At 43.1% G+C, this 14,570-nt stretch overlaps 1 protein-coding gene across 7 annotated transcripts in view; it reads left to right on the forward strand.

Moving 5' to 3' along the window:
- The window catches only part of rassf7a (Ras association domain family member 7a), a 39,262-nt gene that overhangs the window by 7,488 nt on the left and 17,204 nt on the right, over positions 1 to 14,570 (forward strand). For 2 of the 7 annotated variants that reach the window (XM_034685855.1, XM_034685858.1), the window contains 2 exons: positions 360 to 393; positions 9,045 to 9,165. The exons of 1 other annotated variant lie outside the window; for it this stretch is intronic. The gene's annotated coding sequence lies outside the window, so the exon portion shown is untranslated. Of the gene's footprint in view, positions 1 to 65; positions 280 to 359; positions 394 to 9,044; positions 9,166 to 14,570 lie in introns of all 7 variants that reach the window. 4 more of the 7 variants (XM_034685854.1, XM_034685856.1, XM_034685859.1 and 1 more) reach the window with 3 other exon arrangements.

Genomic DNA, 14,570 nt, shown 5'->3' on the forward strand with positions numbered 1-14,570 from the left:
ACTTTATCAGCCACGGACCTTCAACTTCTTTTTCTTTTTTTTTCTTCCCCTCTCACTCGGTGCAGAGGGAGTGGTGTTTTGGCAGTCATGTGACTTTTTGTCTGGACACAATTGCCGGTGTTTGCCATTGGCCAATTTTCTTTGAAAGAGCGTTGGTTTCCTGGGTGACGGGGAATGGCGGCACCACTTCACTTTTCTCTGCAGCTGCCCGCCTCTCCCCCCCTCCCCTCTGCATTGCTCTCTATCGCTCTGTCTCTTCCACGGGCAGTGCTAGATCAGGTAGCCGACACACACACACACAGAGACAGTGACAGGGTTGTGTAGCTCTTCCTCCTCTCACTCCTCTCCTTTTTCAACAGGCAGGCAGTCCCAGAGACCATTAGACTGCAGGAGGTGAGTAAAACAAATGCTCTTGTTTGTTGTGTTGAAGTGTTTTTATCTGCTGAGTTTTGGACTTTTTGTGTCTTGTCTAGTTTCCAAACGTATCTTTAGTGCTTCAAAAACCATCAAAAACTCAAGTCGAACAATTAGTCACTGATAAACACCCACTTTTGGTTTTTAAGTTTCTAGTAAGTAAGTCTTTGTTCATTTGAGAGATGCTTTTATCAGCTGTGTTACTCTTTACTGTAACATTATTTGACATGCTGAGGAAAACGCTTGCTCAACACTGCAGCAGCATGTTTTATAATTAAAGATATTAACTGATAATGAATAATTCAGGGCTGTTTTTCAGAATCAGTGTGTCTTTGTGTGTTTCAAACCTGAACAATATTTGTGTTTAGTAGATGTTTGGGTGTCTGGGACCCCTTCGGTACATTTGTTACAGCTTGACACTCCTGGCTCTCTTGGCATGGCTTTTTTTGCATATCATGTATCGACAGTGGAGTTATTTCTCGACTGTAATGAGGAGTGTACAGTGCCATACTTTCTTCTTATGCTCCATGAAAGATTGAACAGCTGTGTGCGCTTTCTGTGCCCCTCTTCTCATCATGGCACAAACACAATACAGGGTTGTGTTTGGGAACCGGCCCACTTAGCGAGGATTTTCTGGCATGGTTACCGTCCTGAAGTGGTGCCCTCTCTGCTCCAGTCCCCTCCTTGTTGGACTCTGACAACCAGGTGGTCACGTCTGTGTTCGGTTACCTTGGAAACATTGAAAACAGGCCCCCTGCCCCTCCCTCAGGTGCACTTTATCTGATGACCTGAAGGATCCTTTGCTCAAGCTCACAAACACAAACACACACTAGCATCTGTTTGCTGACACTTGACCCCACACATGCACAACAGACACATGATAGAAGAGTTTGCTAGCAGCAGAAGTGGCTAATTTTACTTAATATACTGCGGCTAGGCTGTTTGAACTTCATGTTATTTGCTGCAGAAAGAAAATAAAGACGCGAGTTGCCAATGCAAACTTTTTAAAGCATCGTTCCCCCTCAGGCTATGCTTGTCTCTCTTTGTAAACACCAAAGCCGTTCATCTCCATTGTTGACCTCAGACCACCTGAAGCAGGTGAAGAGTCTGCAGCCTCATTAAAGTGAGTGTTTTGTGTACAGTCATTCTATAGGGCTAGTTAAAATGATCAAACTGACTTGAGACTTGAGGCCAAAACCTTGACCACTCAATCCAGCATGCGAAAAGATTTGATTCAAACTGCATGATGAGATGGTGTCAAACTTTTCAAGTGAGTTCGATTTCTCGTCTGTACTGAATATTTGGGGACTCAGGAGGCAGGGCTGGAGTGGGTGTCATGGAGCCACAGCCTGGTACAGCACTGCTGATGCAACCAGGAGGAAACTGGCGCCCGAGCCTTGTTGTTGCTTCTGACGGGCTGCCATGATGTCACCACTGCTGACCCGACAATCCTAACATTCCTGCTGATAGGATTTTAAGCAGACGTTGAGGGGAGTATGTGGGAGATACGTGGGCGGGATGTACAGACTCACACACATATGGCCTTTGTCTTAGCGCTGATTAGTAATCCGGCATATCCACCAACACACACATCATTAATTCAGCTCCACGCACATGCCCACTCCACACACACTCAGACCATCCTCCAGCCTGATGAAGATGGTGATGGCAGTCTCACCGGCCTCGTTAAAATTCAAAAGGTCTTTAAGTGTCTGCACTTGGAAGTTCAGGGGAATCATTTTTGCATATAGGCTCTGCTTTAATCTTAAATGTCTCCCATTAGATTGGTATGAATAGAACTCTATAATGTTCAGGTGTTATCCTATCTTTATGTGTGTGTGCATGCAGGAATACATTTGTCAGAGTAAAGTGCATGATTGCAGCAACAAAAGACTTTCATGCCGTGACACAGCCGTAGCTTTCCTTTGATCCAGTAAAGCCACAAAAGAAGGGAGATGACAGGCCCGGTGCAGTGAAAGCTTTTAAGAGCTGTTGTTCCCGCAGGTGTTTGGATAGTCCTTTCCCACACACACTCACACACACATACACACATACACACACACACACTCTGTGGAATAGATTAGTATTGTAAACAGTGTTTTGAATAAATGGACAGAAAAGTGAGGATGACATCTTAGACACTAAGAATGGGGAAAAAGCATTTAGACTAGACAAATAGATGTAAGAAAACATTGTCTGACAAGCAAATTACAGGCGAAGGCATGAGGAAAAGGTGTAGACAGACAGGCTGGGCGTCAGTGAGTGCATCCGGGGGGGCCTTTGCCTCGCTCTGTGTGGGGCTTACTTTGCTTTTGTTCACCTCTGACCCCTGACCTGCTCCCACCTGACTCCCATATCCCCTGCATCAAGTTCCCCCCCCCTCCAAATTCTCCTGTTAATATAGAGATTATCATGAAATGAGCAATTCAAACCTCTACACAGGTCAACTTCTCTCTTTGCCTACTTTTGATTTTAGTTTCCTGATCTTACACACATTGCTTGCTCCTTATGAAATCCAAGCTAAGACCTGTGACATGTATAGAGGGTAGGGATGAGACAATACATTCAATTCATGATATATCATTTGCAATGCTTGGTTCATGATTGTTCTGGTGGTTCATGTAACCCAGTTTATGCTTAAGCGTTTGAGAAGATAATGCCTCATAAAACTATTATTTATGATTTTATTGTGCCTTTTTACTGCCTTATGCAGAGGTCACTTTATTTCCTGTTTTGATAAGAACTATGCTTTTATATTAGAAGATGGGTACTTCTGATAAATCGCAAAATTATGGAAGTATTTAAACATCAAATCGCACTTCCAAAAAAGTGATTTGATTTTACTTGACACTGATTTTCAATTGTGTCATAAGGTGCTGTCACATATCTAGTAAGGTATGGGTAAAGTTTGAAGAAAAGGAAAAAGGGATGGTGGTTTCAAGGCCCTATTTCAACATCCCATCCCACTCTGTGTTTAAGTTAAGGGTTCAAGACATTGTAACCATTTTAACTTTCCTCCATTACCAACAGAGCTGAGCTGACTGTAGCCTATCTACCAATAGGAGCAGCACAGTGTGACTCCAATGATACCACTTTATCTGAAGGGACAGGGGCTGCCTATCTAGAAGTATCTAAAGTAGCATGAAATCAAGTTGGCTAAGATGAAGGGACTGAACGAAAAGGATGAAAAAGGTCAAGGCTCTAGACACGTAGCTAAAACACTGAAGAATAATGCTTCAACTTATAATTTTCCTCAAGATTTGTTTCACCTCTAAAAATAGCTTTTATTGTCCTTTAAAAAGGCAATGTGATGCCATGTGGGAGGTAGAAGCTTTTTTTTCAGTTTAGTTCCTGAGCCAGTCTGGGCTGCTACTGAATAACAAGAGAGAAAAAGAGACGATGGGGAAGAGGGTGCCAAAGTGCAGCCAAACTTCTGACAACTTGGAAGCTGCTAAAAGCCAACAGAGATGCTCGTATGCGCTGAATAGGAGAAGATAGTGGGAAAGACAGGCTGCATGTCTTTCCTTTTCTTTATTTTTTAAACATCTTCTTTTCTATCCTGTGTTTGGAAGAACGCAAAGTTTGTTTCTTTGTTTGTGTACCAACTGTGTTTATCTCTCTACCTCTCGTTTTCACTTTGCACTCCCCTGTTATCTCCTTGTCCTCAGGTTCACCTTGTTGTTATAGTTTCAATACAACTGTTGTTATTTGAATATTGATGATATAGGGTCTTTCATTTGCTTCCAAAACATGAATCATGATGTGAGCCAGTTTTCTGGGAAGAAAACAAAAGCCCTTGTCTGCTTTGGTACTGGATGTTCTGTGTTTACATCTCAACAGTGCAATTACCTTCACTGGGGAAAGCCATCTCCACTGTCATAATGATACACAAGATGTAGCTGCACTTCTGGAGCAACAGCACTGGCCTGACCATAATGAGACAGCAGGGCTATACTTAGGCGTGTTTGGCACAAACGGCATTACTATCTTGCCATGAGTCTGGAAACTGATGTCAACAAAAGTTTAGGGTTTTGTAACTTGTTTGTGAAAATAGTCTGATGTCATTTCATTTGCTTGATTCAGTCTTGTCTGACCTGTTGTCCACCTGTTGAAGGCTGGGTTTAGTGAAAGGCTGAATAAATACTGAGAGACGAAGGGGTGGGGGTTTTCCAGAGAGAAGACGGGAAGGGGTGAGCCGTAGCAGCAACTTAATGCTATTCATTCTGTGTGAATAATGGCCAACAAAGACACTATCAGCATGTATTCCCCTCACTCTTCTCCCCTCCACAGAACCTATTGAGCTGCTGCCAGACCTCACCAGTCCATTTCTCCGCCTTAGAGCCATCTTCCTGTCTCCTCTGAGCTGAGTTATGGCTGACTCTCTGCTCTTTGGACAAATTTACACCTACTATCACTTGTTGAGGTATTAACTCTGCTCGGTGTTGACTGAAAGTAGTAAGATCGCGACATAGTGTGCAGAGTTGAGTTGAGTGCATTTTCAGCCTATTTGCAATAGGGATAAATGGAAAAAGGAGTACAAAACCTTGAAGGATTTCCACTTTAAGCACAGGTTTTAGGCGTGTCTTTGTCTTCTTTAGCTCCTTTGCTGAAAGCAGAGGGAGTGTTGTAGGAGGAGGAGGAGGAGGAGGGGGGGACAAGAATGCTTGAGTCACGCAGAAAAAGAGGGATGATATGTGGGGTTTGACAGGGGAGGGTGGGATCAGGGCGGCGCAGCAATGGGAGGTGCCCTGAGGAATGCCTGGAAGGTGTCAGAGAAGTCTGGAAGGCTTTGGACTGATAATCCTCCACAGCACATCACAATACCCCCACCCACCACTCTGATTTCAGCTCTGTTCTCTTTCTATCCTCAGACCCTCAGACCAATAAGTAGGGCTCACCTCATGTCAACCATTCCTTCGTCATGTCTGCAAGAAATAGCCCTTAAATGAACCTGGTTTAGGTCTGACGATGGACAAGCACATGATCCACTGAAGGGTATTAGCCTGTCAGAAGCCATAGAGTGTACTTACTTCACTGGTGCTTTTAAAATGTCACTCCTCCTCAGCACCTCAGCCTTTTCTCACTGTGGCCTTTAGTACCTAAGCACTGCCTCCGGAGGCTCCCTCCCCACTGAGCGTGTTTTAAGTGATTTGTCAGACAAACACAGCTTTTAGATGTGCCAAAAGCTTTGCTTCATGGACAGAACAGTGAGGCAGCTCACAGAGATGTGCCGTGACTCTCTGCGGGCCTCTGTGACTCAGCCTGGCTAAAAGCTACGGCATTCTTCACTGTGGTCTTTTGTTTGCATGATTCAATTCATCAAATTAACGCAATTAACGCAAGACATTTATTTTTGGAGCATCTGCTTTATACAATGTGCACGCTGGTTATTAGGCCCTGTGACTGCTTGTCCTCATTAGTCTGTTTAGACAATAACGGAAAAGTAAACACAGGGATGAAGAAGGTATTGATGATGGTCTGATGCAGATGAAACAGAAACTGTTCTGTAACTACAATGGCTTTGTGCAGTGGGAAGTACAAAGTCCCTTTTTAATTAAATATTTATCGTGGTTGCTGTTAAATGTTCGTTTAAATGACATCAAGTTTTACTCCCACTTTCTTCGGACTGTTTTTTAAATATTTAAAAATACAACACAATTCGTCTCTGTGTTTCGTATTTCATATCTTTGGTAAACAAGGTTTAAGCAAGAAAGTGAAAGCTACATTTAGATGTTCAAATATAGTACATAGATCAGATAGATGTGTAGAACCCAGGTTAAGATAGGCACCCAGCTGACCCCACTGATCTAATAGCTGCTGTCATCTTGTCACAGATGTATCAGCATGGGCACAAATGTCAGCTGAGAAGTAACAAGAAAAAGCAATACAGGGATATCAGGGATAGAGCTGAGACATGATATCACTGTCTGCACCTATTACCACTTATTTTTTTGCTGTAAAAACGTTATGCTCAGAACATATCTGGGTCACCAGTTTCTTTATAAAATAGGGCAACCTTTTCCAAAACCTGTCTAATGTTAGACATTATGTAAGAAAATAAAGATCCAAGAATACACTGTCATCAGATATTGAAAGTCTGAAATGCTGACTTATTGCCTTGAGCATTGAAGTATTGGTTGGGTTTTAGTGAACAATATACACGCAGGTGCTTTAATTTACTCTCCCACCGCCTGGGGGACGCAACATATTCAGTTATAGCTGCCAACAGGCATTCACTTAAAGGCACAGTGTGTAGAAATGAAGTATTTAGCGATATAGCAGTCAGGTTCTAAGTTGAAATGCTCTTGCTCAGCCCCCTCAGTGGTGTAATTCCGGAAATGACGGTGGCCTTTCAGGACAAAAAGCTCCTCTGATGCATGATTAGTTTTGTATGGGGCCATAATGTTGATTTTCTGTCCTATTCGTTAATCATGATTATTTCCTTTTTTATTGCTTCATTTCTGGTTTTGGGTTCATGGGTGTGGTTAACCTTTTAAGTACCTGTTCAGTTGGGGGCGGGAGGTATACATAGAGGGTGAGTGGGGTTGAGTATTTTTTGTTGACCGCCAATGTCATCGTCTATTTTGATCTCTTTTGGTATTGATTTATTTTGAGTGTTTTGTTAATAAATAGAAAACTTACTTTGAACATTGATTTTGATTTATGGCAAGACGCGTCACAAGCACGGCCCCATTTAGTCTCTGCGGCACCTTTCAATCTGGGCCGCTTCAAGTTTGATCCTCCATTTCTCAAGTTTTTACTGTCCAAACGATTGTGCACACAGCAAGAATGACTCTCTTCTTCTTCCTCTTTGTCTTTCAACTGGTGCATTTTCGGCAGTCACTCACTAATAACAAAAAATGCAAGCAGCCATTCATTGTTTGTCTGTTCTGTGCTACAGTAGGAACATGGTGGTTTAAGATGGCGGAAGGGGACCGTCCCCTAATGTAGGTTTTTTAAAGACTTGTTGTAATTTAACAAAAACAAAGTTATTTCTGTATTCAGGTGATTATACACGGATTAAAAATATACTGACATATATTGGGTGCGAATTTAGCCTGTTTTCCCCCTTTCTCTCTCCTGGTTTACTGCTCTATCCACTCTCCTATCCTCTCCAGATACCCCAAAAGATGTAACTTTACAAAATATACTGACTCATATTCCATATCTACCAAGTCTGTTCTGCTAAATGCCACTACAAACTACCCACTGTACCTTTAAGAGTTTGCTTATTGGTGCAGTTTTATCAATCATCTATCTAAATGGACAGCAGGCTAATACAGAATTTAATATATCAAGAAGTTTTCTAGTTGGTAAAGTTTCTGTCTTTGGTTTCAGTTTTGGGACAAGTTAAAGGGAAAAGAAAAGTGAAATGGGCTGCTAGTGATTCAGATGAGAGTTTTTATATGGATAACATGACAGAGAAAAGAGAGGTGTGAAAAGAAGGGGCTTGTCTCACACATGAGGGGCTCCCACATGTAATGCCTGACCCATTGGTCACGCATGTCTTAGCTCTGTGTTTGTGTGTGGGGGGCTGTGGAGAAAGAAGCACATTTCAGAACCGTGACATTGCTCCTTTAATGAATGTGGAGCACTTCTACTGCTTGATCAGGCTTTTGTTTTGTACATGTGTTTCTCTCTGGAACAGAGTGGTCAGATTTGGATAGCTTGGTTCTGTCATTTTCCCACAGGGCGTTGTCCAACTCAAACACAGACACACGAGCGCAGTCTCTCCGATCGCACCTGGTCGGCAGGACTATGACCTCATTCCAGGAAAAAGGAAGAGAAAATCACCTGACAGACTTATTTGTGTAATCAGCTGTTCATGTGACCGGAGGCCAGAGGGTGGATGTCTAATGCCTCAGGTTATAGCTCGTACAAACAGAAGAGCCTCGTATGTAAATACACGTGCATGCAAAGAGTTTCAAGTTTATCTCTTCTTATCTCTGAGTTTTATTACAGATGGTCCTTTGTGCCTTCGGTGATCGTAGGATACAGAGATAATAACAGAGGAAATTGATTCAGAGAGAGAGTGACAAAGCTGAAAAAAACACGCTTTCAACTACCTGAAAAGGGGGAGGTACCTGATCTGTCAGCACAGCAAGGCAGGGTGGGGAGAGAGAGAGAGAGAGAGAGAGAGAGAGAAGAGAGAGAAGAGAGAGAGAGGAGAGAGAGAGAGAGAGAGAGAGAGAGGAGAGAGAGAGAGAGAGAGAGAGAGAGAGAGAGAGAGAGAGAGAGAGAGAGAGAGAGAGAGAGAGAGAGAGAGAGAGAGAGAGAGAGAGAGAGAGAGAGAGAGAGAGAGAGAGAGAGAGAGAGAGAGAGAGAGAGAGAGAGGAGTGACTGGGAGGGTGTGTTTCTGTGTGGGTGAGAGACAGAGAGAGAAGGAGGAGGGATTGAGACAGGCAGAGAGAGAGGACTTCAGCAGTCTTTCAGATCTTAGCTGTGGAGAGGACACCCAGAAGAAGTGCATTCCTGAGGCAGCAAGCGAGGAGAGGACAGCGAAATAGAGCGGAGACGTCACGACATCCTTTTAATTTTCTCTGCTGACCACGTCCGACTGCCTCTGACCTCTGCTGGACCCGCACGTTCCTCACACACTCTCTCTCACTTTCTCATTCACTGCCTAACAGGCACACCGGCCGCACAACCGGCTCTGCTACTCTGACAAAAGTGAAGGATTTCCCCCCTGAGTGTAGAGAGGAGACGGAGAGAATTAAAACCACTGAAGAAAAGGATAAATCCTCTCTCTGGGTGAGTGGAAGAGTGTCTTTCAGAGATCGTTTGAATGTGTCCTTGCCGGTTTGAATGACAGAGTGGGGAAGTTTCTCTGAAGTGTGTCTATCTGGCTGTGGCTTTGCTGTGTTTCAGCTTGCACATGAAGACATCTATTAGCCTTTTATTAATAAGTGTGAGCTTGTGTGTGTATATTTTTGTGAGGGGCAGAGAAGCAATCTCGTGTTGTGTCTTTGGGGAGCTGAGCTGTGTCTTCACATGTACCTGTTGACACAAGACCCGCCACCCGAGTATTCTCCTGTATGAAACAAAAGGACCCAAACCTGTTTGGGTGAAACTTCACTCCGTTTTTTTTTCTTTTCACTTTTTGTGTGCGTTTTTTAAAAGCGTGAGTGTAGTACCTCCTAGCTTTATAATCAACAGACTTTTCTTTTTTGTGGATGTTTTTAGCACCTAAGGTGAACTATGACAAAAGTGCAGATCTGTCACACACTGCTGTAGGATTAAAGGTTACTTCATGGAAATCATGAACAGAGTTCAGCTCACTCTCTGCATGTTTCTACAACATTTAACCGTTAACGTGCACGTCTCAAATCCCAACACTGTGCAAGTCTAATGCAGCAAAACCACTCTTAAGCCTATTTAAACATTGACTCATCACTATGCACGGCTAGCATCTTATTTAACATTTCCCAGCATGGATTGTGTTAGATAGTGGGACTTGAAGCTCATTAGCAGGCTGACTTTGTTATCCCATCAGGTCCATCGATTGGGAACCCCTCCAACCCGTCACCCTTGGGAGCTGATTATTTTTTTCCTGACTGACTGTGGGAGTTGCACTGTAATACCTCATGTGTTATCTGTGTTTACGTGTTCCACAGTGTGAACTGGGTTTCACAGAGATAATGTAACAGATGGTTGGAGGTGGAAGAACAAATTTGATAATTATGACTCAAACGTACATCATAGTCATTAACATGACTGTCATTCATTTATTTATATCTTTTAGCTCCTGTTAGTCAATGTAATGTTACCTTTTGAAAGTAATATTTACCTGCACTAGATAATGCTGCTTCAAGCATCTTAGCCCCTGTTAACTTTTGCCATCTGACTGTTCAGTGCTTGATAGTAACAATTATGATGCTGCCATGGGCAACCATTTAAGAAATTGACAACCAATGGCAACTTTTATTTTTATTTTTTTTTTAAGTTATGTTTTTGGGCCTTTTTGCCTTTATTTGATGGGACAGCTGAAGAGAGACAGGAAATGTGGCAGTAGAGAGTGGGGGAAGACATGCAGGAGATGGTTGCGGCCGGGAGTTGAACCGGCGACCCCTGCAACGAGGACTATAGCCTCTGTTTGTGGGGCGCTTGGACCGCTAGGCCACCAGTGCCTCGACTGATGGCAACTTTTTAAACAATAAGACATAGCATAAGAACACAACCCCCCCCCCCCTCAAAAAAAAACAACGACAATAAATATATATATATATATATATATATATATATATATATATATATATATATATATATATATATATATATATATATATATTTAAAATGTTTGGTTTTAGTTGAATGGAAGTGAACACTCGTAAATAAGTAACCAACAAGTTGCTCTTTTTTATTTTTGATTAATTTGCGGTTAATCCAGGAACACCAGAATATCTTCATGTTGTTAAAAAGGAATCGGACAAAAGTTGAACAGGCTAAGATTCAATTAAGAGAAAAATCTTTGTAGGCTCTGAAAATAATCTTTCAAAGTCATTTCAAGCTGAGTAAAAGTGACAACCACATTTTTGTTTCTGACAGCTTAGACCTGATGCCTGTGGTCAGCTTGGCAACCACTTCTAAAAGTTTGTGTTGAGCTCCTCTCAGGAGGTGCTGATCCTAACTCTGCAAACTACAATCTCTGTGGGATCCTCAGTAATTAATTTCTTACCTGGAAACAGCACCAAGTGAAATGTTGATGATGTTTGTTTAAGGTACTTGAAGTATAGAGATGATCATTTATTGTGCTGCTAAATGTCTTCTCTTGTTGAAGCTCCAAAATATACTGATGTGGTAACTAGCAGTCTGAACACATGACATTACAAACTTTTAAACTTTCTTCTGAACATTGTTGAGTTAGCTCCTCTCCTCTCCCGCCTTCTCTTTGCATCTCTCTGGCTGTCTTGATAGTTCCTCTTTTCTATCACATGAATGAGTCTGTTCAGCACAGAGAGAGCTGAGCCTCCTCTGAGAGTCATCCTGCCTTGTTCTCTGAGATGTTATTTTTACTGCTCTTTCACTGCTTGAATACACAGATGGACTCCCCTCTTCCTCTGGAATTATCCGTCAGTCTATCTCTGTCTCTTGTCAGTCTGTCACTCAGCTGGCATGGCAGGGAAACCAAGTCCATCCCTGCACACCCGAACATCTCCTGGGAGTCTTGATGGAAATATTCAAAGTCCCTCCTCACGCTGTGAAGTGACTTAATTTCCCACCATCCTTATCAGGTCTATTTCCAAACTCCTGCAGATGCACTCAGGGCCAGAAGTAATTGGAAACGCTCTGAAAATATGTTGGCGGAGTCAAATGTTTGCATGTTTCAGGTAGTGATTATTTTTGGGAAGGTGTTTTTTTTTGTGTCCCTCTCTCTCTCTGTCTCTCTCTTTTTCTTTTCCATGTGTTGCTCTGTCTACCTCTCCTGCTCGCTCTTGTTCTTTCCGTGCGTCCTTCCTCCCTCGCCTGTGCAATGTGACGGAAGGTAGTGCTGCGCTCTGCTCATGTCGGATCCATTAGGGATGAAAGCACACTGCAGTGATAAAAGATTGATCCAGTCCTTCCTTGCAACACATTCACATCCCTCTCTCACACACACACAGACACACACACACCAGCTTCCTTATCCTCCCTCACACACTCTTATTTCCAATCCAAAGTCAACCCACTTTTCAATTTATTAAACCGTCTGTGCTCGTCTAAATAAATCATCCTCACCAAGTTTACGATGGCAAACTTTTCCCTTAAGATTTCACCAGGAGGAATGTTCTGTTTTTTCTTGTGCAGGATGTTTTACTCAGCCTGTTGTACAAGAGAACAAGTTCTCACTGATGCAATGAGAATATCTCTCTTCCTCGTTGCAAAGTACCTGGACACTACCTTCTTTAAAATCTAGGTCTGTTGCTCCTTCACTCCCCAGGTGTTTTTCTTCTAGCAGGAAGGCCAACATGTACTTGGCCAGCAGAACCAGTAAGAGACTGGCGTGTCGCCCAGTGTATCCAGGCCTGTGTGTCACCTGTTGTATCCAAGGAGGCAAAGATAAACACAACAGGACCTGTAGTTTGTCAGCTGGGATGCTATAATTACTGAGAGGAAGGAAGGGATGTGGAGAAGAATTTCACTGCAGTTCTGCTTTTGGATCTTAAAACATTTCAGGAAGACCTGAATGCATATTTTTGTGTTTGACAGCTTACCCGAAGTCTTTTGATCTCAAGTGGAGTTTTAAGAAATACATGAGGAATAATTTATGACAACTGAAGACCTTGTTTTTGTCTTTAGTTAACCTTTAAAGGGAATGTTTCGAAGGTTTTCGGTCATTCAATTCCTTTGTCTCAATCTCTCTTATTTCATCCAACATGCGCAGGTCAGACGCAAGCTTAAGCCATCCACTTCCAGAATGTCTAACAGGGCTAAGTCCACCTAAGGACGTATTCCCAACTGAGTCCAGCTGACTGTGAAGATCACCTGGGTGAAAGCTGTCATGTCCTGTCAGACTAAACTTCCTGCAGCCTTCATGGCTGTTTGCTTTGTCACATCATCAAACTTAAAGCTTCACATTTACTGTTCTGTTGTAGCAGTTTGAAACTACTGGCAGGTTATAGTTGCTGGAGTTATGGATGTCTCTGTCTGTTTGTCTCTCAGTTTTACTGTGTAGATGATTGTGCCGCGGTAAACATCTCTGCCAGCCCCCTGGGACTGTCATGTGACTTTGTGAGTGTGTTTTTCGTGTGCATCTCTACATTCGTGTGTGTTTGTGTGTTTGAGAGAGAGAGAGGGTGAGCAGCAGGTTGCTCCCTTGCTCAACCAGCCATGCAGTGTTGACTCTCTGCACACAGAGCTCCCTGGGCAGTAAATAACGTGGTGCCTCAGCCGAGGGCCCCGGACAGGGCCAGGAGGGGGGTCAAGACGCCAGCAAGAAAGAGAAAATGTCTGTCTCAGGCCGTGGAGATAGTAAATCAACAGCGAGGAGAGGGGAGAGGCAGGTGGATGTGACAGACTCGTCCCTCACGCTGAGAGATTTGACGTTGGAGCTGTCATGGGATGTAGATGTGTTTGATCAAGCAGGTTGGGAGCAAAACAAGCAAATGTAGCTCATGAGTTGAAGGCAGCAACTGGAACATGAACTTTATGGAGCAGAGACGCACATATAAAGCAGGGAAACATTTAAATTGAATGAATTATTGTGTTCTTTGGACAATATAGTTCCATTATTAGAATATACTTCTTTAAAAGGTAAGAAAAGCTCCCCAGGAAAGCTCTTCATAACTCAAGATTGGCAAAATTCAGTGAGCCTGACTCCCAAGTTCTCTGTTAGTAACAAGGCACATACGGCACAGGTTGCACAGGTTGCACAGGTGTGTGTTTGTGTGTGTGTCCGTCCGTCTTACTGTGCACGTTTTACTGTTTGTTTTAGACCACCATGTTTCACCACAAAAGGTGATGCAAAGAGACCAAAGCGGACTCTTTTCTCATGCATAGAGATGAATAGATAAGCCATAGTCTCAGACTCAGGTTACCCTCCTGTCTACAGTTTAAGGAGCAAAGTTTGACTCAGACCCTGGAATTGTGCCAAGATGCAAACTTACTGGGTTGCTTGTGTGTCTTGGCAGAGTAAAAACCTGCATCCTATTCGGATGTGGAGCGCTGACTGCTCCAGGTTAAATGGGGGCAAAGTTATCAAGATAATGTGGTAAACTTAGTCTCAGGAGCAGATCTCTCCTTTAATATCGACAAAACCGACTAATCATCACATTTACTCTGACAGATCACAGACATGTTGTTTCATGTCCGTCTGCCTGCTGTCTGAATATCCCTCTTCAACAAACACTCGTTTTTGTGTTGTCTCCTCCAGCCTCCCCTTCATCACTCCCCTCTCTCCGTTCTCTTTGTTCCTCCTGAGGGGTAGCCGACTTATCTCTTATGTGTAAACTCAGAGGCCTTGTCAGTTGTAAGCTGTGTGTTTATGCATGTGTATCCATGCCAAATATCACCCCGGTGATCTGAAGTCAGAGGGGTGAAAGGCAGCTTTGTGGAAAGGAAGGGGCAGCTTGGTTAGATGTACCGTCTAACTCCCAAAGGTGGTACTGGGATACTGGGAATCAGCCATAAATCTGGACCCTGCCCTCCTACCTTTTTCCTTACTCATCTTGACTGTCAAC

This window comes from Notolabrus celidotus, chromosome 6, assembly GCF_009762535.1.
Source record: "Notolabrus celidotus isolate fNotCel1 chromosome 6, fNotCel1.pri, whole genome shotgun sequence".
Classification (NCBI taxonomy): Eukaryota; Metazoa; Chordata; class Actinopteri; order Labriformes; family Labridae; genus Notolabrus; species Notolabrus celidotus.